General features: G+C 47.6%; 13 non-coding genes across 13 annotated transcripts; all 13 read right to left on the reverse strand.

Annotated features, from left to right (window-relative positions):
• Positions 1 to 8,741: 8,741 nt before the first annotated feature.
• On the reverse strand, positions 8,742 to 8,815 carry trnat-cgu (transfer RNA threonine (anticodon CGU)). The gene has a single exon. It is a non-coding gene; the product is annotated as a tRNA-Thr (tRNA).
• Positions 8,816 to 10,675: 1,860 nt separating this feature from the next.
• Positions 10,676 to 10,749, reverse strand: trnat-agu (transfer RNA threonine (anticodon AGU)). The gene has a single exon. It is a non-coding gene; the product is annotated as a tRNA-Thr (tRNA).
• A 411-nt stretch (positions 10,750 to 11,160) lies between these two features.
• On the reverse strand, positions 11,161 to 11,234 carry trnat-ugu (transfer RNA threonine (anticodon UGU)). Its single transcript has one exon. It is a non-coding gene; the product is annotated as a tRNA-Thr (tRNA).
• Positions 11,235 to 11,733: 499 nt separating this feature from the next.
• Positions 11,734 to 11,807, reverse strand: trnat-agu (transfer RNA threonine (anticodon AGU)). Its single transcript has one exon. It is a non-coding gene; the product is annotated as a tRNA-Thr (tRNA).
• Positions 11,808 to 12,218: 411 nt separating this feature from the next.
• On the reverse strand, positions 12,219 to 12,292 carry trnat-ugu (transfer RNA threonine (anticodon UGU)). The gene has a single exon. It is a non-coding gene; the product is annotated as a tRNA-Thr (tRNA).
• A 985-nt stretch (positions 12,293 to 13,277) lies between these two features.
• Positions 13,278 to 13,351, reverse strand: trnat-ugu (transfer RNA threonine (anticodon UGU)). The gene has a single exon. It is a non-coding gene; the product is annotated as a tRNA-Thr (tRNA).
• A 1,564-nt stretch (positions 13,352 to 14,915) lies between these two features.
• On the reverse strand, positions 14,916 to 14,989 carry trnat-agu (transfer RNA threonine (anticodon AGU)). Its single transcript has one exon. It is a non-coding gene; the product is annotated as a tRNA-Thr (tRNA).
• Positions 14,990 to 15,400: 411 nt separating this feature from the next.
• trnat-ugu (transfer RNA threonine (anticodon UGU)) lies at positions 15,401 to 15,474 on the reverse strand. Its single transcript has one exon. It is a non-coding gene; the product is annotated as a tRNA-Thr (tRNA).
• A 1,564-nt stretch (positions 15,475 to 17,038) lies between these two features.
• Positions 17,039 to 17,112, reverse strand: trnat-agu (transfer RNA threonine (anticodon AGU)). Its single transcript has one exon. It is a non-coding gene; the product is annotated as a tRNA-Thr (tRNA).
• A 411-nt stretch (positions 17,113 to 17,523) lies between these two features.
• On the reverse strand, positions 17,524 to 17,597 carry trnat-ugu (transfer RNA threonine (anticodon UGU)). The gene has a single exon. It is a non-coding gene; the product is annotated as a tRNA-Thr (tRNA).
• A 985-nt stretch (positions 17,598 to 18,582) lies between these two features.
• trnat-ugu (transfer RNA threonine (anticodon UGU)) lies at positions 18,583 to 18,656 on the reverse strand. The gene has a single exon. It is a non-coding gene; the product is annotated as a tRNA-Thr (tRNA).
• A 1,565-nt stretch (positions 18,657 to 20,221) lies between these two features.
• Positions 20,222 to 20,295, reverse strand: trnat-agu (transfer RNA threonine (anticodon AGU)). The gene has a single exon. It is a non-coding gene; the product is annotated as a tRNA-Thr (tRNA).
• Positions 20,296 to 20,706: 411 nt separating this feature from the next.
• On the reverse strand, positions 20,707 to 20,780 carry trnat-cgu (transfer RNA threonine (anticodon CGU)). The gene has a single exon. It is a non-coding gene; the product is annotated as a tRNA-Thr (tRNA).
• Between the last annotated feature and the right edge of the window lie 5,216 nt (positions 20,781 to 25,996).

The raw sequence follows: 25,996 nt of genomic DNA on the forward strand, positions 1-25,996 counted from the left end.
ACCGGGAATAACTAACTTATCCTAGCATCTAGGAAGGCACACATACAAATGGATAGGTGCATGTAGATAACCCCGCAGGTCCTTCAGATACTTTACTCCCCTTATTTTTTTTAAATGTAAACACTGGAACAATGAAAAATATAACTCTCTTAAACCATTGTAGCTAACAGTGTTGGAGGCTGAAACGATTTAAACTTGAACTGAATCTTCAGTCCTACTTGGAACTGTCCATGGTAGGTAAACCAAGCTAAGTGATCCACACCCCATATCGGTCTGGTGCTCTGCGCCGACGAGTTGGTCGCTGAAACTGTTGGCCCAGGTGGTCTGGCTCACCCACCACACCCCCACCATTCTCAGGGTCCACATGGGAAGGGGACGATGGGATCACCACAACTGGAGCGGGATCAGCTGCAACAGAGACAGACGACTGAGAGGAGCTGGGGCCATTGCCAGTTGCAGTAGAGAACAGACTGTGCAGACCCAGATCACGGTCTGCTGGGTCATCCTCTAAAGCTGGTGGTGGGACCTCCGTAGGTGACCACCGATGAGCTTGATCAAGGACCCAGGTATTGTCCAAGGCCTCGCGGCAGCGATTATGCTTTAGCTGGTCATGGTGGACAACTTTCACTTTAGACCTTGGGTTCTTCTGGATCCGATAAACTAGGTTATCCAGTTGCCCCAGGACAAAGAATGGTCCTTCATACGATGGGAGGAACTTTTTGACCTTATTCTTGATGTGACGTGTTCCTTTGATGAGATACCACACAGGATCTCCAGTCTTGTATTGTGTGTGGCAACAGTTCTTGTCATATTGCCTTTTTGCGCGCGTGACTGACTCACGCAGGGCTTCCCTGGCGATGAGGTGGGCCAGCTCCAGCCGCTCACGCATTTGCTGCACATACTCTGGAGCTGAGGGTTGGTTGTCTGGATCAGGAGGTAGACCTGCGACAAGGTCCACTGGCTCACTCAGTTCTCGGCCAAACATCATGAAGTTCGGGGTGAAACCTGTAGCACTGTGCTTGTTCGCCCTGTAAGCCATAACAGCGTATGGGATCATCAGGTCCCAGTCCCAATGGCAACGCTCTGCTGTGGAGGCCAGGATCTTTTGGAGAGTGGCATTGAAACGTTCAACCTGGCCATCTGACTGGGGTCGGAATGACGTTGTATGAGTCTTGTCTATGCCAAACAAACTGCACACCCCCTGGAACACATCAGATTCGAAATTGCGCCCCTGGTCACTGTGCAGTGCTTGAGGTATCCCGTAGCAGCACACCCACTCAGATGCAACGACCTCGGCAACAGTTGCAGCCCGTTCATCTGGGATAGGAAAGGCTTCAGTCCACTTTGTAAAGTAGTCTTGTATCACAAGCACATATCGGTTTCTGCGCTCTGTCTCATTCAGTGGTCCCATAATGTCCAGCGCAATGCGCTCCATTGGGGCTCCTACCCGGACAGTTCCCATGGGAGCTTGTGGTGTCTTCTGGGGTCGGGCTCTGGATGCACAGCTGGTACAAGTACGGCACCAAAGAGCGACGTCTTCCCTCATGTGATACCAATAGAATCGGGTTCGTAGCCTGGCCACAGTCCTCTCGACACCAAAATGTCCGCCCACTGGCCCCTCGTGCGTCTGGCTCATCACTTCTGGTTGTAGCTTGCGTGGAAGTACGATCTGGGGATAGAACTGGGTCTCGTCAAGGCAGTAGAAGCGACGGACCAGAACTCCATCTCTGAAGTAGAGCCGTTTCCATTGAGCCCAGAATGTCTTAGTGGCCGGGCTGCATGGCGAAACAGTAGTCCATGGGGGGCGCTCACTGCTGGCCTCCATCCAGGCGCGTATGGGTGCAATGTCTGCATCAGCGTCCTGGGCTTGGCTCAGCTCCCCCATGGTCCAGCCATGAAACAGAGAAGCAGTATCAAGAGTTTTAGCCACATATACTTTCTCAGTCAGCTTTACAGTGTGTGTACCAGTGGAAATGTTCTGGTGTTGTATGTCTGAGCTGGTGTGAATTATCTGTTCTGAGACGTCTGTGTTGGTAGGAGTGTTCTGACATAAAATGTCTGACATAGTAAGAGCAGTTTGGTCTAAAGTCTTTGTGTCTGGTGTAGGGGTGTTATGACCTACCCCCACTGGACACACCGCTGTAGTAGCCGGTTGTCCCTCCACCCTCACCGGACTCAGCAACAGGGAGCTGGTGTCAGAGTCCAACTCACATTGGACCGCCTGATGACTGGTCCCCCCGAGATGCTTGGAGGGGTCCAGCACTCTGCATGGACAGGACTGGCGACAGGGTCTTCTGGAGAGACTATCAGCATTGGTGTGCACTCGACCTGGACGGTGGATGATCTCGAAGTCGTACTCGGCAAGCTTCTCGAGCCATCGAGCTAACTGTCCCTCTGGCTCTTTCATTTTTGTTAGCCAGCGCAGGCTGCTGTGATCTGTGCGCACTTTGAAAGGCCGTCCGAGGAGGTACTGGCGAAAATGGGACGTGAAATCCACGACAGCTAGTAGTTCACGTCGTGTGGTGCAGTAGTTTTGTCCAGTTCTTGATAGCTTACGGCTGCCATATGCCAGCACACGTTCCACGCCCTGTTGCATCTGTGACAGCACCGCGCCGATGCCTGTGTCGCTGGCATCAGTGTCTAGTATCATTTCACCATGGTCAAGTGGATAGCCAAGAACAGGGGCAGAGGTGAGTCGACATTTTAGCTCATCGAAAGCTGCTTGGTGCTCAGCATGCCACTGAAAATGTGCGTTCTTCTTGGTCAGGTTGTGCAGGGGTTCGGCTATAGAGGCAAAATCTTTCACGAACCGGCGATAATAGGAGGCCAGGCCGATGAAGCGTCTGACCTCCTGGATGGACGTAGGTGTAGGCCACATCTGAACTTTTTGAACTTTGCTGGGGTCGGTAGCCACACCATGCTCGGACACCACATGGCCAAGATAAGCAACTTCGCGGCGAAAGAGGCAGCATTTGGCAGGTTTCAGTTTTAAGTTAGCTTGTTGAAGTCTATAGAATACCTGGCCAAGCCGTTGCAGCATCCCCGACACGTCCCTAGCCAGCACAATGATGTCGTCCAGGTAGACCAGGCAGGTGTCCCACTGCATGCCAGCCAGGACGCGGTCCATCAGACGCTGGAACGTCGCCGGGGCATTGCATAGTCCAAATGGCATGACGTTCCACTCAAAGAGGCCTGTCCTAGTGCAAAAAGCGGCGGCCCTGCGTGCTCTAGGCGTCAGCTCAACCTGCCAGTAGCCTGATGCGAGATCCAATGTGCTGAACCATCTGGCAGTCGAGAGCGTGTCCAGCGTGTCCTGAATGCGGGGCAGCGGGTAGGCGTCTGTCATGGTGAGATCGTTGAGAGCCCTGTAGTCAATGCAGAGACGGTATGTCCCATCTTTCTTGCGCACCATAACGATGGGCGAGGCCCAGCCGCTGCAGCTGCGTTGGGCGAGACCGCTCTGTAAGCTGTCGTAGATCTGCTGATCAGCGTGTTGCTGCTTTTCTCCAGCCATTCTTCGTGGATGTTGTTTGACTGGAGCACCAGGATGGGTTATGACGTCGTGCTGCACAAGGCTGGTTCGGCCCAGGTCAGCAGGCCCTGTAGAAAACACATGTCCATAAGTGCAAAGCAAGCGTTTCAGTTGGAGCTGTTCATAGTCATTGAGGTTTGTGGAGCTCTGGGCATAAAGCTCCTGCAGGTGCAGAGGAACCACAGGAGGGCTGGTCAGTGAGTCTGCAGCTGGGGAGACCATGGAGGGTTCCAGGGCCTCAGCTGGCTGGAGGAGCCCGGCAATGGATCCTTCCTTAATTGTTACTGCCTTATTGCCGGGGTTAAAAAGGCGAAGTGGGACAGCTTTAGAAGGCTGTGCATTGACTAGGACTCTGGCAATAAGTACTCTGTGCTTCTCAACAAAACCTTTGGTGGGACTAAGCATCATGTCACCTCGAGCTGCTGCACCAGGATGCACATTGCCTTTCACCATATATTCTTGCCCCGGTTCCACCACCACAGTTCTAGCTATTCTCACTGCGTGTGTCCTCGTACTGGCTTCGGTTTGGTAGTAGAGCACCTCTTCACCAAACAGGATGATGCGGCGTTTGCCGAAATCAAGACGTGCTTCAGCTTGAGTGAGGAAGGGATGCCCGAGCAGCACCTCATTTCCTGCTATATCTGCCACCAGGAAATCAACATCCACCTGCCGATTGTTGATACTGACAGGTATCTGGGCTTCACCTAGCACCGGCACGTTCCCAGGTCCCACACCAAGCAAGGTCTCAACAACTGAGGGCTGTAGTGGTGGCCTCACGTCTGGGTGGATGGAGTTGTAGTAGGGCAGCGGCAGCACACTCCTCCGGGCCCCACTGTCCAAGACAGCACATACCTCCACTTCGTAGAGGCGCATGGGGATACTCATTTCTTGGCTTTGGCACTTAAGGTGAAGCACGGTGTGTTTTGGGCTGTCCCGAGGGCTACTATTCAATGTTAAGGCCTTGGTGGTTTTATGAGGGGAAGGGCACTGCTTTTGGACATGGCCCCAACCTTGACAGTTATGGCAGCGAACCCCGCTCTTTTTAAAATTTCTGTGATTGTTCGGTGTTGTCGAGGGTGTGTGTGGGACAAAACGATTTGGTGAGGGGCTAGCTGCAGGTGCATACTCAGCAACAGTCTCATCTTTGTCTTTTTCTCTGACGACGGCAGCTCGGGGACAGCGTTCAGCTGCATTACGGGCTCCTTGCTGCATGGCACTGGTTACATAAGATGCAGCCCTTTTAGTGGTTTCGTGTCGGTGGGCTATTTCGTATGCACAGGCAAGTGTGGCTGGGTGCCTCTCTAGCAACTTCTGTACTATTTCTGCATCACCCAGCCCATTGGTGAAAACTTCAACAGCTATAGAGTCTTGTTCAACCTCTGCTCTATCACCATATGCAACAGCCACTTTTCCATAAATGTCATCTCTGAAAACATGCAGGGCCTCACCAGGTTTACGCACTCGCTGCCTCAGTTCTACAGCAACAGCAGCTGCATGGTCAGAAGAAGGGCCATATGCAGTTTCCAGTTCGTCCACCAGGCGGCGGTAATTCCATTTGGATGAGCGGGGATTTCTGTGGATAATGGCCCCTGCTGCTCCAACTAGGCAGAATTTAAGCTGAGTTGTCATTGTCTTCTCTGACCAATAGTTGGCTTCAGCGCAGCTCTCAAACCTGTGCAGAAATTCCTTCCACGGTGTGGTGCCGTCATATTGGCCTGGACGTAGAGTGGGGACTCTCTCTCTAGGATCACCGTCCTCTTCACTGTCAGATGGTGGCTGACGGGGTACACAGCGGGTCTTGCCTGGTTTTGAGCGGGGTTTATGCGGTGCAGTGATTTGCCCATAGCTTATGGCTTCATTAAGGCTGCTGGAAGGCAAACATTGCATGGGTGTATTTAACATTGCATTAAATTGAGCCGGTGTGCTGTGTACAAAACTGTCCATGTGAGCAGGGGAAAATGGGTTTGAGACTGGATAGTGCACTTTAATTTGGGGAGTAGGAGCTGGATAATAGTTCATGCTGCTGCCTGTGTTTCCCTCACGGCCGTAGCTGTAGCATTCAGCATCGACGAAGGGATTCGTGCGGGAAAACTGCGGCTGGGCAGGACCATCGGGCGGCGCGAATACACCATCTCCATTAGCGTGTGTGTTAGTACAACTTTCGGCACACAGGAATGGGTTTATATGTTCACATTTAGCCACAGCTCTGTCTCTGTTAGCTTCCCTAATGCTTGCGGCACCCTCGGAGACACTGGTCAGCGATATGAATGGGTTGAAGTAATTAGTCTCAATTCCGTAGTTTACACGAGAATGGCGAGCAGCGGCCATCGCGAGTTAGCTCAGCTACGGGCCAGTACACTTGTAATTACGGTCACTCGGCTTTATCGTTAGCCGCTTTAGCCTGTCGGTTTTTCTCAGTGCTCACCACTCCTTTAACAGCGTGAAAGAGTCCCTTCGTGGTCGCCAGTGTCAACCATTCCTCGCCTTCAGTCCCCTGACCATGGTCGGGAGACGCGAGGGGAGATGCTTCCTCCAGGGCCGAAGTTTATCCTCCTTCGGGGTTAACTCCCTTCACTTTTGTGGAGTAGTGAGGCAGGCAGAAATCAGCCGAGACACCGGAGAGTACTGAAGAGACGAGGCTTTAATGGCAGTACTGCACACTTCCAGGTACACGGCATAGGCTGTAGCCCGTTAGAACGCTGCTCCCGGTCCCCCCCCTCTACCCGTGACGCGCACTCTCTCTTTTGTTTAATTTCGTTTTCTTTTTCCGCGCTTCCTTCTTGCGCATGCTCACACACATCACATACACTCCTCTCTGCACCCAGCCACACACAAGACGGCAATTCCCGCAACAAATGTGTACTTTTCAGGGATGCCACTATAGGTGGATCAAAACATAGATTACTAAATATAATAGCTTCAGTATTAAATGATAAAAAAGCGGATCTATTCGCAATATTTGTAAAATGCCATGATTACTCCATTTTAAATAGACGCTTCTTTTTGTGCCAGTTTGTAATTAGCAGTCATTTGCGTTCTTTTATAATAAAAATAAATCAAATATTATAAGCCATAAATTATTCGGATATTTTGCAGGAACAGACATCGCGCCGCTGAAGTTTAGTACTTTCCCGTTTGAGATGAACGTGATGTTGCCGTTTCCTGCCCGGTGACCTTTAAAAATCCATGACAGCAGCAGTTCGATGCAGCGTGTGCAGCGGCCATATTCACGGACAAAATCAAGCTGATCACTAAGACTTATTTTGTGGTTAAGTAATACAGAAGTAACAGCATAATGCTACATTATTTGTGCCCCCTCAGGAAAAGTGTTACCGATGAGAGAACACTTTGAAAATCAGTAAATAACATTTTCTCTTGCCTTGGCTCGATGTCTAAAACAGACCTAGACATGTTTGAGTAGATTATCATGTTATTGCACTTACCACACACAATATGAAGAAAATGTAAGTGAACCGAAATCTCCATGCAATGAATTATCATCCTGTGAGTGTGTATCAAGTGCTGCAGCCCATATTTTAGCAATGGGCATCAGATCACTGTATTCAATAGAGTGAGGGGTTATTCAGAAAGGACCAGTGTATTATTATAAAACAGACTGATAAATCAACTTGTTTAAGCAATTATGACTGTATGTCTTGTCCAATAATCCAACATGCTTTCCCAGCTGGCAGCTTTCAAAGAGGATTGACCACATTGTTCTTGCAAAACTAGACATTTATGAAGGCCTCTATACCTTAACAAGCTTACGATTAAATGCAGCACAGCCCTCGATGTCCTGTGGATGCATATGGATATATGGAGGTGATTTTCTGTACTGAGTTAGATCAAATGCATGAATCCATTTCCAAAAGCTGTTTATCTGGGTCCCCACAATGGGGGACATTGGATATGGTGCCAGTATCTCATAGGCCTTGGATACCTAATCACTCAGACATTTCTGAGTCACATCTTTATTTAGCCTAATCGTTACTTTTTGTCTAGGACATTTAACACAATCCAGTGTGTGGCCTGAATGAAAAACTAAGGTTTTCCTGGTTATTTACATATATTTCAGAGGTTCACAGGGCTGCCAACTTTGGTCAGCTGGCTGGTGTGACATTTCCAATTGGAGACAAGTCTGCACACACATTTACATGCATGTAACAGTTTTATTACCTTGTAAATAGTCTGTAGGGTTTGTGAACTACCCCAACGCTTTTGGTGTAGCTAATTATGAGTTTATAATAGAATATTATAGATTTCCTGAGCCTGACAGTCAAGAAGTGTGAGCGTCACACCAGATGCGTAAGAGTCGGTAACCCTGGTTTCAAAGCTGAGTAAATGTGCCTTAAACTGCTTTATTGCTTCTTTCATTCCACAAAAATATGAGCATCAGACATTAAATGCTGCTGAAAAAGCCCCAGAGACTTGGACAGATATGTGAGGTGTGTTTTAATGGGTGAAACACGCAAACGGGAGATTTCCTCCAAGGCTGATGCTATCATCTATCTATCTATCATCTATCTATCTATCTATCTATCTATCTCTCTTCAACAGGCACTGTGTTTGTTCACAGCTGATGTGAGAAGATCTCTGCTGAGAGTAAACTTACAAACAGCAGCGGGACCACACAACGTTACCTGGTCATGTGACATGGAGTGTAACACCCAGCCGGATGATGTCTTCACAGATAACTTTAACGTTTCCTTGAGCCAGGCAGTCGTCCCCACGTGCTTAAACAATACCACCATCACACCTTTGCTGAATTAGTCTTCTGTCTCCTGCCTGAATGACAACCACCCTGTAGCACTCATACCTGTCATCATGAAGTACATTGACTAGTCATGGGGCAACTGAGAGCCGATCTTCCCAAATCAGTATAGCAATGTACAGGATTTTCTAAAAAAAAAAAAAAAACACACCAAAATAATAGTTAAGAACTATTATTTGCAATGTTTATGTTGTGCGGTTTGGCGCAAGATAAAACAGTCGGTCGTCTGTCAGAAACAAATATAATTTGCTTCATTTAGCACCACAAGACACAGCTGCCATAAATGACACGAGTGTGTGGTAATTACACTGATACAATTAAGAAAAGAAATGACTAAGGAGAAGAAAGCAGGCTTAGTTTAACATACAAGGTCTACACTTACCATGCCTCCAGCAGACATGAAGGTTGATCTTGGCAAAAGATTCATCAACATTAACAAGGTGCTGCTGGGAATTGGACCCAGGATCTCCTGTTTACGAGACAGGCGCTTTAAACCACTAAGCCACAGCACCCACTATTAAAAGTTGCAACTCACATTTCAGGGATTATCAAACTACTACAGTTAGTAGCCTGACAGCATAAAATTTTTAGATTCAAGCCGATTGTACACTCTTCATTATGTCAGTCAGTCAAGACTCCCCTGCTTCTTCACTCAGTGGATCGTGATGGTGGCAATTGAGATAATGAGAATCTGCTGAAACTTCAGCCAGATATCAGTGATCTACTACTTAAGGAAAGTAAGGTATGGGCCCAAGACTATTGTGTGGACAACATTTTTCGAGAAAACACTGACATAGTGTACTCACACGCCTTGAGTCATAGACTCCTGTACTGTAATCAGTCAGCGTCTGATATGCACATGGCAGCGTCTGGTTGGGCCATGCGGCAGTGGTGTAAAGTACTTGAGTAAATGGACTTCGTTACTGTACTTAAGTATTTTTTTGGCTACTTTGTACTTGTACTGAGTATCAAAAATATAAGCAACTTTTACTCTCTACTCCACTACATTTGTGACTGAATATATGTACTCTTTACTCCACTACATTTGAACGGACGCTTACCGTTACTCGCTACATTGTGATTGCGTGCGACAAGTCAGGATCTTTATCTACCACGGCTAATTTCTTCAAGTATGTCTGGCTGCAGCCTGCAGGAGGGCGGGGTTGGACATCCAACCCCGCCCACATCCAACCCGGCCCATTCGTAACGCGAAAGCCACGCCCTTGTCCAACACGTCTTAAAGCGGAAGCCAAAGCGAACTCGCAGAACGGAATCATTGTAGTACCTGTTATGTCATTAAGTTAAAAATCTTTAGTATCCCAGTGTAATAACAGTGCTATCTATTATTTATTATTTTGTTTGTTAATGTTTCTGGTAGACACACTATTGACTGTCAATTACTGCACAAAGATTTTACTGTGGGACCCGCATGGTTGTTTGTGGTTGTTTTGCTGCTGGTTAAACGTTTCCATCAGTTAGCTGACTATCTAGCCGACTCACTACCAAAACTATGGTAACTAGGTAAAGACCTTCTTGCTGATAATATAGCTTCCATGTAGTTAACAAGACTTGACACTTAAAGACTTTGTGCGTCATCAGATATTACTGTCTGCTCAAACGACTGTTCAGCTTGCTTCCTATGGGTTACTAGTTATTAGCTAGTTAGCAAAGCCACTGTGGTAGCATCCATTAAGGCTGTGCGATATAGCAAAAATATTTTTATCATGATCATATCAAACGATATTGATAATTATCATGGTGTAATTCAAGTCATTATTTTATTACTAGGAGTGCTCCATTTTTGCTTGAAATACCCTTAAGAATTGCCCTTAAGAATTGCCCTTAAGACACCATTAAAGTCAGCTCTGAATTTGTTTTTTTATTAGTTTTTTTATTGTTTTACCTTTTTTTTGAACATTTGAGTTTGACTGAGACTGACTTTTTGTTCTATTTTCTTCTTCTGCCATTTTGAAACATTGAGGTGTTCAATTTAATGTCTATATTAGGAAATAAAGCCTCATAAATAAATAGTTCCTTGTTTTCTACATTTCTTGGTGTTCTTTGAGCCTACATTCAGTACGAGTAAAATACTTAAGTTCTTTTAAAATTGGATACTTTACGACTTTTACTCAAGTCTTATTGGAATTGGTGACTTGTAACTTGTAATGGAGTAATTTATACAGTAAGGTATCTGTACTCTTACTCAAGTATGGTTTTCAGGTACTCTTTACACCTCTGCCATGCGGAGATTCTTATCTAAAGCCTCACCTGGAGCAAATGATTTGCTTCTGACAGCTTCTTCCCACAATGACGGCCTTCAGTGGAAGAAATGCAGAAACCTCACAGCATCTCATTCCCTACAGTGAAACTCAAGGCACTGCTGGGATTTGAACCCAGAATCTCCTGTTTACTAGGCAGGCACTTTAACCAACTAAGCCACAGCGCCAAGATACAGGAAAAAGTAGGACCACCACTGCCCTTGTCTGTCAGTTACGTATTTTACAACTCCAAGACTCTGGCTATGATCCTTGCCAGCCGTTGAAATTGGTCAACACGTCCTCTACACAACCGCTTCAAATTCCTTCTTCTCCATAACTTTCTTTCTCCAGGCCACTGCTGTTCACCTCTGTCATGTTCACTGCCCAATGAAGAAGGTAGCTGTGTGGCTTCTAGCAAACACTTCAGTATTGAACTATTTTCTCGAGCAGCACTATTGTAATGCCTCCATGGCGTGAGCAAAGACATGTTGTGCGAGTGCCTAGCTGACACTTTTGCTCTTAACATACAAGGTCTACACTAACCATGCCCCCAGCAGACATGACGGTTGTTCTTGGCAAAAGATTCATCAACATTAACAAGGTGCTGCTGCGATTTGGACCCAGGATCTCCTGTTTACAAGACAGGCGCTTTAAACCACTAAGCCACAGCACCCACTATTAAAAGCTAAAACTCACATTTCAGGGATCATCAAACTACTAAAGTTAGTAGCGTGACAGCAGAAAATGTTTAGAACCAAGCCAATTGTACACTCTTCATTATTTGAGTCAGTCAAGACTCCCCTGCTTCTTCACTCAGTGGATCGTAATGGTGGCAATTGACATAATGAGAATCTGCTGAAACTTCAACCAGATCTCAGTGGTCTACTACTTAAGGAAAGTAGGTATGGGCCCAAGATTTTTGTGTGGACAACATTTTTCGAGAAAACACTGACATAGTGTACTCAAACACCTTGAGTCAGAGGCTCCTGTACTGTAATCAGTCAGCGTGTGCTATGCACATGGCAGCGTCTGGTTGGGCCATGCTGAGATTCTGAACTCAAGCCTCACCTGGAGCAAATGATTTGCTTCTGACAGTTTCTTCCCACAATCACGGCCTTCAGTGGAAAAAAGGCAAGAAGCTCACAGCATTTCATTTCCTACAGTGAAATTCAAGGCACTGCTGGGATTTGAACCCAGGATCTCCTGTTTACTAGACAGGCACTATAACCAACTAAGCCACAGCACCAAGAGACAGGAAAAAGTAGGACCAGCACTACCCTTGTCTGTCAGTTACGTATTTTACAACTCCAAGACCGTGGCTATGATCCTTGCCAGCCGTTGAAATTGGTCAACACGTCCTCTACACAACCGCTTCAAATTCTTTCTTCTCCATAACTTTCTCTCTCCAGGCCACTGCTGTTCACCTCTGTCATGTTCACTGCCCAATGAAGAAGGTAGCTGTGTGGCTTCTAGCAAACACTTCAGTATTGAACTATTTTCTCGAGCAGCACTATTGTAATGCCTCCATGGCGTGAGCAAAGACATGTTGTGCGAGTGCCTAGCTGACACTTTTGCTCTTAACATACAAGGTCTACACTTACCATGCCTCCAGCAGACATGACGGTTGTTCTTGGCAAAAGATTCATCAACATTAACAAGGTGCTGCTGGGATTTGGACCCAGGATCTCCTGTTTACAAGACAGGCGCTTTAAACATCTAAGCCACAGCACCCACTATTAAAAGTTGAAACTCACATTTCCGGGATTATCAAACTACTAAAGTTAGTAGCGTGACAGCAGAAAATGTTTAGAAGCAAGCCAATTGTACACTCTTCATTATTTGAGTCAGTCAAGACTCCCCTGCTTCTTCAATTAGTAGATCGTAATGGTGGCAATTGAGATAATGAGAATCTGCTGAAACTTCAACCAGATCTCAGTGGTCTACTACTTAAGGAAAGTAAGGTATGGGCCCAAGATTTTTGTGTGGACAACATTTTTCGAGAAAACACTGACATAGTGTACTCATACACCTTGAGTCAGAGGCTCCTGTACTGTAATCAGTCTGCATGTGCTATGCACATGGCAGCGTCTGGTTGGGCCATGCTGAGATTCTGAACTCAAGCCTCACCTGGAGCAAATGATTTGCTTCTGACAGTTTCTTCCCACAATGACGGCCTTCAGTGGAAAAAAGGCAAGAAGCTCACAGCATTTCATTTCCAACAGTGAAATTCAAGGCACTGCTGGGATTTGAACCCAGGATCTTCTCTTCACTAGACAGGCACGATAGCCAACTAAGCCACAGCACCAAGAGACAGGAAAAAGTAGGACCACCACTACCCTTGTCTGTCAGTTACGTATTTCACAATTACATGATCGTGGCTATGATCCTTGCCAACCGTTGAAATTGGTCAACACTTCCTCTACACAACTGCTTCAAATTCTTTCTTCTCCATAACTATCCTTCTCCCGGCTACTGCTGTTCACCTCTGTCATGTTCACTGCCCAACGAAGAAGGTAGCTGTGTGGCTTCTAGCAAAGTCTTCAGTATTGAACTATTTTCTCGAGCAGAACTATTGTAATGCTTCCATGGCAGGAGCAAAGACATGTTGTGCGAGTGCCTAGCTGACACTTTTGCTCTTAACATACAAGGTCTACACCTACCATGCCTCTAGCAGACATGAAGGTTATTCTTGGCAAAAGATTCATCAGCATTAACAAGGTGCTGTTGGGATTCGGACCCAGGATCTCCTGTTTACAAGACTGGCGCTTTAACCAACTAAGCCACAGCACCCCCTGGTAAGAATTGCACCTCTTACTTCAGGGATTGTCCAAGTACTACAACTAGTAGCCTGACAGCATAAAATTTTTAGATTCAAGCCGATTGTACACTCTTCATTATGTCAGTCAGTCAAGACTCCCCTGCTTCTTCACTCAGTGGATCGTGATGGTGGCAATTGAGATAATGAGAATCTGCTGAAACTTCAGCCAGATTTCAGTGATCTACTACTTAAGGAAAGTAAGGTATGGGCCCAAGACTATTGTGTGGACAACATTTTTCGAGAAAACACTGACATAGTGTACTCACACGCCTTGAGTCATAGACTCCTGTACTGTAATCAGTCAGCGTCTGCTATGCACATGGCAGCGTCTGGTTGGGCCATGCGGAGATTCTGAACTCAAGCCTCACCTGGAGCAAATGATTTGCTTCTGACAGTTTCTTCCCACAATGACGGCCTTCAGTGGAAAAAAGGCAAGAAGCTCACAGCATTTCATTTCCTACAGTGAAATTCAAGGCACTGCTGGGATTTGAACCCAGGATCTCCTCTTCACTAGACAGGCACTATAGCCAACTAAGCCACAGCACCAAGAGACAGGAAAAAGTAGGACCACCACTACCCTTGTCTGTCAGTTACGTATTTCACAATTACATGATCGTGGCTATGATCCTTGCCAACCGTTGAAATTGGTCAACACTTCCTCTACACAACTGCTTCAAATTCTTTCTTCTCCATAACTATCCTTCTCCAGGCTACTGCTGTTCACCTCTGTCATGTTCACTGCCCAACGAAGAAGGTAGCTGTGTGGCTTCTAGCAAAGTCTTCAGTATTGAACTATTTTCTCGAGCAGAACTATTGTAATGCCTCCATGGCAGGAGCAAAGACATGTTGTGCGAGTGCCTAGCTGACACTTTTGCTCTTAACATACAAGGTCTACACCTACCATGCCTCTAGCAGACATGAAGGTTATTCTTGGCAAAAGATTCATCAGCATTAACAAGGTGCTGTTGGGATTCAGACCCAGGATCTCCTGTTTACAAGACTGGCGCTTTAACCAACTAAGCCACAGCAGCCCCCTGGTAAGAATTGCACCTCTTACTTCAGGGATTGTCCAAGTACTACAACTACTGTAGTAGCCTGACAGCATAAAATTTTTAGATTCAAGCCGATTGTACACTCTTCATTATGTCAGTCAGTCAAGACTCCCCTGCTTCTTCACTCAGTGGATCGTGATGGTGTCAATTGAGATAATGAGAATCTGCTGAAACTTCAACCAGATCTCAGTGGTCTACTACTTAAGGAAAGTAGGTATGGGCCCAAGATTTTTGTGTGGACAACATTTTTCGAGAAAACACTGACATAGTGTACTCAAACACCTTGAGTCAGAGGCTCCTGTACTGTAATCAGTCAGCGTGTGCTATGCACATGGCAGCGTCTGGTTGGGCCATGCTGAGATTCTGAACTCAAGCCTCACCTGGAGCAAATGATTTGCTTCTGACAGTTTCTTCCCACAATCACGGCCTTCAGTGGAAAAAAGGCAAGAAGCTCACAGCATTTCATTTCCTACAGTGAAATTCAAGGCACTGCTGGGATTTGAACCCAGGATCTCCTGTTTACTAGACAGGCACTATAACCAACTAAGCCACAGCACCAAGAGACAGGAAAAAGTAGGACCAGCACTACCCTTGTCTGTCAGTTACGTATTTTACAACTCCAAGACCGTGGCTATGATCCTTGCCAGCCGTTGAAATTGGTCAACACGTCCTCTACACAACCGCTTCAAATTCTTTCTTCTCCATAACTTTCTCTCTCCAGGCCACTGCTGTTCACCTCTGTCATGTTCACTGCCCAATGAAGAAGGTAGCTGTGTGGCTTCTAGCAAACACTTCAGTATTGAACTATTTTCTCGAGCAGCACTATTGTAATGCCTCCATGGCGTGAGCAAAGACATGTTGTGCGAGTGCCTAGCTGACACTTTTGCTCTTAACATACAAGGTCTACACTTACCATGCCTCCAGCAGACATGACGGTTGTTCTTGGCAAAAGATTCATCAACATTAACAAGGTGCTGCTGGGATTTGGACCCAGGATCTCCTGTTTACAAGACAGGTGCTTTAAACCACTAAGCCACAGCACCCACTATTAAAAGTTGAAACTCACATTTCCGGGATTATCAAACTACTAAAGTTAGTAGCGTGACAGCAGAAAATGTTTAGAAGCAAGCCAATTGTACACTCTTCATTATTTGAGTCAGTCAAGACTCCCCTGCTTCTTCAATTAGTAGATCGTAATGGTGGCAATTGAGATAATGAGAATCTGCTGAAACTTCAACCAGATCTCAGTGGTCTACTACTTAAGGAAAGTAAGGTATGGGCCCAAGATTTTTGTGTGGACAACATTTTTCGAGAAAACACTGACATAGTGTACTCATACACCTTGAGTCAGAGGCTCCTGTACTGTAATCAGTCTGCATGTGCTATGCACATGGCAGCGTCTGGTTGGGCCATGCTGAGATTCTGAACTCAAGCCTCACCTGGAGCAAATGATTTGCTTCTGACAGTTTCTTCCCACAATGACGGCCTTCAGTGGAAAAAAGGCAAGAAGCTCACAGCATTTCATTTCCAACAGTGAAATTCAAGGCACTGCTGGGATTTGAACCCAGGATCTCCTCTTCACTAGACAGGCACGATAGCCAACTAAGCCACAGCACCAAGAGACAGGAAAAAGTAGGACCACCACTACCCTTGTCTGTCAGTTACGTATTTCACAATTACATGATCGTGGCTATGATCCTTGCCAACCGTTGAAATTGGTCAACACTTCCTCTACACAACTGCTTCAAATTCTTTCTTCTCCATAACTATCCTTCTCCAGGCTACTGCTGTTCACCTCTGTCATGTTCACTGCCCAACGAAGAAGGTAGCTGTGTGGCTTCTAGCAAAGTCTTCAGTATTGAACTATTTTCTCGAGCAGAACTATTGTAATGCCTCCATGGCAGGAGCAAAGACATGTTGTGCGAGTGCCTAGCTGACACTTTTGCTCTTAACATACAAGGTCTACACCTACCATGCCTCTAGCAGACATGAAGGTTATTCTTGGCAAAAGATTCATCAGCATTAACAAGGTGCTGTTGGGATTCAGACCCAGGATCTCCTGTTTACAAGACTGGCGCTTTAACCAACTAAGCCACAGCAGCCCCCTGGTAAGAATTGCACCTCTTACTTCAGGGATTGTCCAAGTACTACAACTACTGTAGTAGCCTGACAGCATAAAATTTTTAGATTCAAGCCGATTGTACACTCTTCATTATGTCAGTCAGTCAAGACTCCCCTGCTTCTTCACTCAGTGGATCGTGATGGTGTCAATTGAGATAATGAGAATCTGCTGAAACTTCAACCAGATCTCAGTGGTCTACTACTTAAGGAAAGTAGGTATGGGCCCAAGATTTTTGTGTGGACAACATTTTTCGAGAAAACACTGACATAGTGTACTCAAACACCTTGAGTCAGAGGCTCCTGTACTGTAATCAGTCAGCGTGTGCTATGCACATGGCAGCGTCTGGTTGGGCCATGCTGAGATTCTGAACTCAAGCCTCACCTGGAGCAAATGATTTGCTTCTGACAGTTTCTTCCCACAATCACGGCCTTCAGTGGAAAAAAGGCAAGAAGCTCACAGCATTTCATTTCCTACAGTGAAATTCAAGGCACTGCTGGGATTTGAACCCAGGATCTCCTGTTTACTAGACAGGCACTATAACCAACTAAGCCACAGCACCAAGAGACAGGAAAAAGTAGGACCAGCACTACCCTTGTCTGTCAGTTACGTATTTTACAACTCCAAGACCGTGGCTATGATCCTTGCCAGCCGTTGAAATTGGTCAACACGTCCTCTACACAACCGCTTCAAATTCTTTCTTCTCCATAACTTTCTCTCTCCAGGCCACTGCTGTTCACCTCTGTCATGTTCACTGCCCAATGAAGAAGGTAGCTGTGTGGCTTCTAGCAAACACTTCAGTATTGAACTATTTTCTCGAGCGGCACTATTGTAATGCCTCCATGGCGTGAGCAAAGACATGTTGTGCGAGTGCCTAGCTGACACTTTTGCTCTTAACATACAAGGTCTACACTTACCATGCCTCCAGCAGACATGACGGTTGTTCTTGGCAAAAGATTCATCAACATTAACAAGGTGCTGCTGGGATTTGGACCCAGGATCTCCTGTTTACAAGACAGGCGCTTTAAACCACTAAGCCACAGCACCCACTATTAAAAGTTGAAACTCACATTTCCGGGATTATCAAACTACTAAAGTTAGTAGCGTGACAGCAGAAAATGTTTAGAAGCAAGCCAATTGTACACTCTTCATTATTTGAGTCAGTCAAGACTCCCCTGCTTCTTCAATTAGTAGATCGTAATGGTGGCAATTGAGATAATGAGAATCTGCTGAAACTTCAACCAGATCTCAGTGGTCTACTACTTAAGGAAAGTAAGGTATGGGCCCAAGATTTTTGTGTGGACAACATTTTTCGAGAAAACACTGACATAGTGTACTCATACACCTTGAGTCAGAGGCTCCTGTACTGTAATCAGTCTGCATGTGCTATGCACATGGCAGCGTCTGGTTGGGCCATGCTGAGATTCTGAACTCAAGCCTCACCTGGAGCAAATGATTTGCTTCTGACAGTTTCTTCCCACAATGACGGCCTTCAGTGGAAAAAAGGCAAGAAGCTCACAGCATTTCATTTCCAACAGTGAAATTCAAGGCACTGCTGGGATTTGAACCCAGGATCTCCTCTTCACTAGACAGGCACGATAGCCAACTAAGCCACAGCACCAAGAGACAGGAAAAAGTAGGACCACCACTACCCTTGTCTGTCAGTTACGTATTTCACAATTACATGATCGTGGCTATGATCCTTGCCAACCGTTGAAATTGGTCAACACTTCCTCTACACAACTGCTTCAAATTCTTTCTTCTCCATAACTATCCTTCTCCAGGCTACTGCTGTTCACCTCTGTCATGTTCACTGCCCAACGAAGAAGGTAGCTGTGTGGCTTCTAGCAAAGTCTTCAGTATTGAACTATTTTCTCGAGCAGAACTATTGTAATGCTTCCATGGCAGGAGCAAAGACATGTTGTGCGAGTGCCTAGCTGACACTTTTGCTCTTAACATACAAGGTCTACACCTACCATGCCTCTAGCAGACATGAAGGTTATTCTTGGCAAAAGATTCATCAGCATTAACAAGGTGCTGTTGGGATTCGGACCCAGGATCTCCTGTTTACAAGACTGGCGCTTTAACCAACTAAGCCACAGCACCCCCTGGTAAGAATTGCCCCTCTTACTTCAGGGATTGTCCAAGTACTACAACTAGTAGCCTGACAGCATAAAATTTTAAGATTCAAGCCGATTGTACACTCTTCATTATGTCAGTCAGTCAAGACTCCCCTGCTTCTTCACTCAGTGGATCGTGATGGTGGCAATTGAGATAATGAGAATCTGCTGAAACTTCAGCCAGATTTCAGTGATCTACTACTTAAGGAAAGTAAGGTATGGGCCCAAGACTATTGTGTGGACAACATTTTTCGAGAAAACACTGACATAGTGTACTCACACGCCTTGAGTCATAGACTCCTGTACTGTAATCAGTCAGCGTCTGCTATGCACATGGCAGCGTCTGGTTGGGCCATGCGGAGATTCTGAACTCAAGCCTCACCTGGAGCAAATGATTTGCTTCTGACAGTTTCTTCCCACAATGACGGCCTTCAGTGGAAAAAAGGCAAGATGCTCACAGCATTTCATTTCCTACAGTGAAATTCAAGGCACTGCTGGGATTTGAACCCAGGATCTCCTCTTCACTAGACAGGCACTATAGCCAACTAAGCCACAGCACCAAGAGACAGGAAAAAGTAGGACCACCACTACCCTTGTCTGTCAGTTACGTATTTCACAATTACATGATCGTGGCTATGATCCTTGCCAACCGTTGAAATTGGTCAACACTTCCTCTACACAACTGCTTCAAATTCTTTCTTCTCCATAACTATCCTTCTCCAGGCTACTGCTGTTCACCTCTGTCATGTTCACTGCCCAACGAAGAAGGTAGCTGTGTGGCTTCTAGCAAAGTCTTCAGTATTGAACTATTTTCTCGAGCAGAACTATTGTAATGCCTCCATGGCAGGAGCAAAGACATGTTGTGCGAGTGCCTAGCTGACACTTTTGCTCTTAACATACAAGGTCTACACCTACCATGCCTCTAGCAGACATGAAGGTTATTCTTGGCAAAAGATTCATCAGCATTAACAAGGTGCTGTTGGGATTCAGACCCAGGATCTCCTGTTTACAAGACTGGCGCTTTAACCAACTAAGCCACAGCAGCCCCCTGGTAAGAATTGCACCTCTTACTTCAGGGATTGTCCAAGTACTACAACTACTGTAGTAGCCTGACAGCATAAAATTTTTAGATTCAAGCCGATTGTACACTCTTCATTATGTCAGTCAGTCAAGACTCCCCTGCTTCTTCACTCAGTGGATCGTGATGGTGTCAATTGAGATAATGAGAATCTGCTGAAACTTCAGCCAGATTTCAGTGATCTACTACTTAAGGAAAGTAAGGTATGGGCCCAAGACTATTGTGTGGACAACATTTTTCGAGAAAACACTGACATAGTGTACTCACACGCCTTGAGTCATAGACTCCTGTACTGTAATCAGTCAGCGTCTGCTATGCACATGGCAGCGTCTGGTTGGGCCATGCAGAGATTCTGAACTAAAGCCTCACCTGGAGCAAATGATTTGCGTCTGACAGCTTCTTCCCACAATGACTGCCTTCAGTGGTAAAAATGCAGAAACCTCACAGCATCTCATTCCCTACAGTGAAACTCAAGGCACTGCTGGGATTTGAACCCAGGATCTCCTGTTTACTAGACAGGCACTTTAACCAACTAAGCCACAGCGCCAAGAGACAGGAAAAAGAAGGACAACCACTGCCCTTGTCTGTCAGTTACGTATTTTTCAACTCCAAGACCGTGGCTATGACCCTTGCCAGCCGTTGAAATTGGTCAACACGTCCTCTACACCACCACTTCAAATTCTTTCTTCTCCATAACTTTCTTTCTCCAGGCCACTGCTGTTCACCTCTGTCATGTTCACTGCCCAATGAAGAAGGTAGCTGTGTGGCTTCTAGCAAACACTTCAGTATTGAACTATTTTCTCGAGCAGCACTATTGTAATGCCTCCATGGCGTGAGCAAAGCCATGTTGTGGGAGTGCCTAGCTGACACTTTTGCTCTTAACATACAAGGTCTACACTTACCATGCCTCCAGCAGACATGACAGTTGTTCTTGGCAAAAGATTCATCAACATTAACAAGGTGCTGTTGGGATTTGGACCCAGGATCTCCTGTTTACGAGACAGGCGCTTCAAACCACTAAGCCACAGCACCCACTATTAAAAGCTGAAACTCACATTTCAGGGATTATCAAACTACTAAAGTTAGTAGCGTGACAGCAGAAAATGTTTAGAACCAAGCCAATTGTACACTCTTCATTATTTGAGTCAGTCAAGACTCCCCTGCTTCTTCAATTAGTAGATCGTAATGGTGGCAATTGAGATAATGAGAATCTGCTGAAACTTCAACCAGATCTCAGTGGTCTACTACTTAAGGAAAGTAAGGTATGGGCCCAAGATTTTTGTGTGGACAACATTTTTCGAGAAAACACTGACATAGTGTACTCAAACACCTTGAGTCAGAGGCTCTTGTACTGTAATCAGTCAGCGTGTGCTATGCACATGGCAGCGTCTGGTTGGGCCATGCTGAGATTCTGAACTCAAGCCTCACCTGGAGCAAATGATTTGCTTCTGACAGCTTCTTCCCACAATGACTGCCTTCAGTGGAAAAAAGGCAAGAAGCTCACAGCATTTCATTCCCTACAGTGAATGTCCTGATATAGTACATGCAAATATTGCGGCACAATATCGTTGAAATATATTTATAATTAGTAGTTTAAACTGTAGATGCTGTGGCCATTTTTCTTAATATGACTGTTTATATATATATATTTTTTTTTTTTTTTTTTTTTTTCCCCTGTCGTGTCGGCAGTTTAGCAACCAGGATGTTAGTCTGGGTGCCTTATTGTGCCAACACTTTTATTTTGCCAAGTGGAGCTTCGGATTTAAGCTCCTCTTGTTACTTGAGGTATACTCTTTATTAATCAGTTATATGTCATTGCGCCACAAAGCCGGAGCTGACAGGGGGGGTTAGTGGGAAAGAGATAGAGAGAGAAAGTGAGAAAGGAGAGAAAGGGGTGAGAGACAGAGGAAGTAGAAAAATAAATAAATACATAATAAAAATAAAATAAGGAGGGGGGTCAGAGAGAGAGACAGGGAAAGAGAAATAATACTGACAGTAGAACAAGAAAGAAAGAGTAATAAAAGGACAGCTTCTGCATCTTACTGCTGGACACTGTATCATCACACCAGCTGCTGTATCTGAAAGATAAGATCCAGGGACACACAGAAACAGTATACACACAAAGAAACCAGTGGTACTATTATGACATGGGAATGTGCTTGTGTCAGTATCTGCTCCTGGAATGAAATACGTTAATACCAGCGAAAATAAATAAATATATAAATATATATATATATATATATATATATATATATATATATATATATATACATATATATATATATATACATACATATACACACACACACACACACATATATACATATGCATAAGCAGACCACCAGGAACACTGTCTAAATATCGTCGTACCCGTATCTGCATCTAAGAGGAGGGAGTGGAAGCCACACACCAACTTTCACACATACTCTCACACAAACACCCAGACAAGGAGAAAAAAGGGATAAAATAGGGGATGAGAGCCTTAGGCTCTCTTGTGTGTATGTGTGCGTGCATGTCTATGTGTGTGTGCATGTCTAAGTGTATGTGTGTTGATATGAAAGTGTGTGTATGTGTGCGTGTGCATATGTACGTGTATGTGTGTGTGTGTACGCATACGTGTATGTGTGTGTGTACGCATTTGTGTATGTGTGTATGTTTGTGTGTTGTGAGTGTATGTATGAGTGTGCAGGTTAACATGGAATGATTCCCAGTGAGTGTGTGAGGCCACAACAACGCCGCCCCGGAGCCCCCAGACGGCCGGGAGAGCCCTGACGGGTCATGGACCCAGCCGCCCCACAGCGGCCAGGTACCCGGGCCCCCCGCCACCGGAAGGCTGTGCGCCCACCCAAGGAAGGCAGGGGGGGAGGCACCGGGCGCCCCCCACCGGCGAGCACGAGCCAGGAACCCCACGGCCACAGGCGGCAGCCCCTGGCTACCCCGACCCCCCCTCCCCCAAGCCCAGATCCCAACCCTCCCTCCCCAGCCCCCGCACCCTCCCTCCCCAGCCCCCGCACCCTCCCTCCCCCCGGTCCACTCACTGCCGCCCCCACACCGCCCCATCATCCACGTGCTCCCCGTACCAGGACAAACATGCAGACACACAGATCCATGCATGCACTCAGACACACACTCCCAGTCACACCTGCTCGTCTTTGAGGTCCGGCCGCAGATGCCCTGGACTTGCCCAGTGGACGGCCCAGAGGATATTCCCCACCCCCCCAGATCGCAGGCAAGCGGGCACCCCGCCGGAGACCGGCAGCACCCCACAGATGCAGCCGCCCCACCCCCGAGCCCACCCGCCGGCGCCCGCCGCCCCCGCCGCACCCAGGACCCCTCACCCCGTCCGCCCCCCACCCACCTTGATCATTGATGGTGTACATGTGTGTGAGCTAAGGTGTCGTTGAGATATGGGGGAGCATATGGGGAAAAGACACCCACCGGCCCCCCCAAGCCCTAAGTGTCTAAAGTGGAGTTAAAATAGAGGGGAAGGGAACCGTGCAGTCCAGCTGCGGGCTGTAGAAGCAGCCGACCCAGGAACTGCACAGCTCCCCTCTCCCTCCAAGGCCCTATGTGGATGAGTGGTGTGACGTGGATGTATGTCTAAAATGCAGTTAAGATAATGGGACTAGCTGATCACCCCCCATTACCTATGTGTGGTGTAGGTGGATGCGGGCCGGCAGGGGGGGCGTGGGGTGATAGTCGACAGTGCCGCAGGGTAGCTGGCGCCGGGCAAGGCACGCCCGGACGCACAGCGCCAACACCCAGGGGGACACCCCCGCCCCCCGCCGCAGCGCCCCCCCCCGCCCCAACCCAAGGAGGTGTCTGGGGCCTCATCTGCGCCGGCATCGCCGACGAGCCATTCATACCCAGATACTCTCATTCACCAAACACTCGTACCTCACCACACCCGCACCACCCCAACACCGACGTGCTCCCCCGTCCCAGGCCATACATGCAGACAAACAGAGCATGCATACTCACCAGATACACACACAGACACGCACTTCCACACGCACACACTCACCAGATACACACACAGACACGCACTTCCACACGCACACACTCACCAGATACACGCACAGACATGCACGCACACACTCACCAGATACATAGCACAGACATGAACGCCCACACACTCACCAGATACACGCACAGACACGCACGCACACACGCAGACACTCATCTCGAGGCCCAACAGCAGATGCCCTGGAATTGTCCAGTGGACGGCTCCAGAGGCTGTTCCCCCACCCCCCAGGTCGCAGGCTAGCGGCACCCCGCAGAAGACCGGCAGCCCCCCGCGGACGCCGCCGCCCCGCACCCGGGCCCGTCAGCCAACACCCGCCGCCCCCGCCATCCCCCGACTCCCCCGGTCCGCCCACCACCCCCCTTGATCAGTGGGAATGGGCGTGTGTGTGGAGCTAGGGTGCACTTAAAATGTGGGGGGACACAAGTGGGGGATGGATACCCCAGCCAGAGCTGCGGTCCTCCTCCACCAGCCCCCACAGGCCCTCAATGTCTAAAGTGGAGTTAAAATAGAGGGGAAGGGAGCCGCGCTGTCCAGCTGTGGGCTGCCAAAGCAGCCGACCCAGGACCTGCACAGCTCCCCCCACCCTCCAATGCCCTATGTGAAAGAGTGGTGTGACATGGATGTATGTCTAAAGTGCAATTAAAATAATACAGGGCGGGTGACTGGCCAGTCACCCCCCCCTTCCATCTTTGTGATGCAGTGTGGTGTTGTGGGTGTGGTGTCTAAAGTGGAATTAAAAGAGATGGGGGGTGACTAGCTGATCACCCCCCAGTACCTATATGAAGTGTGGTGTAGGTGGGTGTGGGCTGTAGGGGGCTGTGGGGGAATAGGTGGTAATGCAGCAGGGCAGCGGGCATCCAGCACGACGCGCCCGGAAGCGCGACGCCAACGCGGGCTCTACGCCCCCCCGCCGCAGCACCCCCGCCCCAACCCGAGGGGGGTATCCGGAGCCTCATCTGCGAAGGCCTCGCTGACGAGCCGCTCTCATACAAACACCTACACTCGCCAGACAGACTGACCTGGGACCTGTACCCTCTGTACCCTGCCCCGGTGCCCTCCCCCCAGAGGCCAGCATGCCCAGAGGCTCCCAGAGCGACACCCTAGTCAGTCCCACATGGGAAGGGGCGCCCAGGGAGAGACTGGCCCCCCCGGCACGGACGAGGCCCCCACCCCACTAGCGGGCCCCCCGGAGCCCCGAGCCCCACCCTGCACCCACGAGGACCTAGCCACCCGGCCAGGGCCGGCGCCCCCTGCCCAGGCCGCCAGGCCCCCCCCGCGCCCACCGGGTAGACGCCCCCAGCCCCCCCACCCTGCCAACCCAGGAGCGACCCACAACCCCCAGCCCAGGAACCGCAGGCCCCCAGCCCCACGGAGCCACCGGCACCCACACCCCCCAGAGCCCCCCCACCATCCAAAGGACACAAGGAACAACAAAGCCATGACCCCACACACCCACTAAGTGATGGAGTCAATTATTGGGGACCAGAGAGAGTTACATAAGAACATAAGAACTATACAAACGAGAGGAGGCCATTCGGCCCATCGAGCTCGCTTGGGGAGAACTTAACTAATAGCTCAGAGTTGTTAAAATCTTATCTAGCTCTGATTTAAAGGAACCCAAGGATTCAGCTTGCACTACGTTATCAGGAAGACTATTCCATACTCTGACTACACGCTGTGTAAAGAAGTGCTTCCTTAAATCCAGTTTAAAATGTTCTCCCGCTAATTTCCACCTATGGCCACGAGTTCTTGTATTGGAACTAATGCGGAAGTAACTATTCGGTTGAACAGCATCCAAACCTGTTAGAATCTTATAGACCTGGATCATGTCCCCCCTCAGTCTCCTTTGCTTGAGGCTGAACAGATTTAGCTCAAATAACCTTTCCTCGTATGACATTCCTCTAAGACCAGGAATCATTCTTGTGGCCCTACGCTGCACCTTTTCTAAGGCCGCTATGTCCTTTTTAAGATATGGTGACCAAACCTGTACACAATATTCTAGGTGAGGTCTCACCAAGGAATTGTATAATCTTAGCATTACCTCCCTTGACTTAAACTCCACACACCTGGAGATATACCCCAACATCCTATTGGCCTTTTTTATTGCTTCCCCGCACTGGCGAGAATGAGACCTGGAAGCATCAACATACACACCAAGGTCTTTCTCATAATCAGCTACCTTTATTTCAGTAGGTCCCATAAAATACCTGTACTTTATATT

The sequence above is a fragment of the Paramormyrops kingsleyae genome, chromosome 25, assembly GCF_048594095.1.
Source record: "Paramormyrops kingsleyae isolate MSU_618 chromosome 25, PKINGS_0.4, whole genome shotgun sequence".
Taxonomy (NCBI): Eukaryota; Metazoa; Chordata; class Actinopteri; order Osteoglossiformes; family Mormyridae; genus Paramormyrops; species Paramormyrops kingsleyae.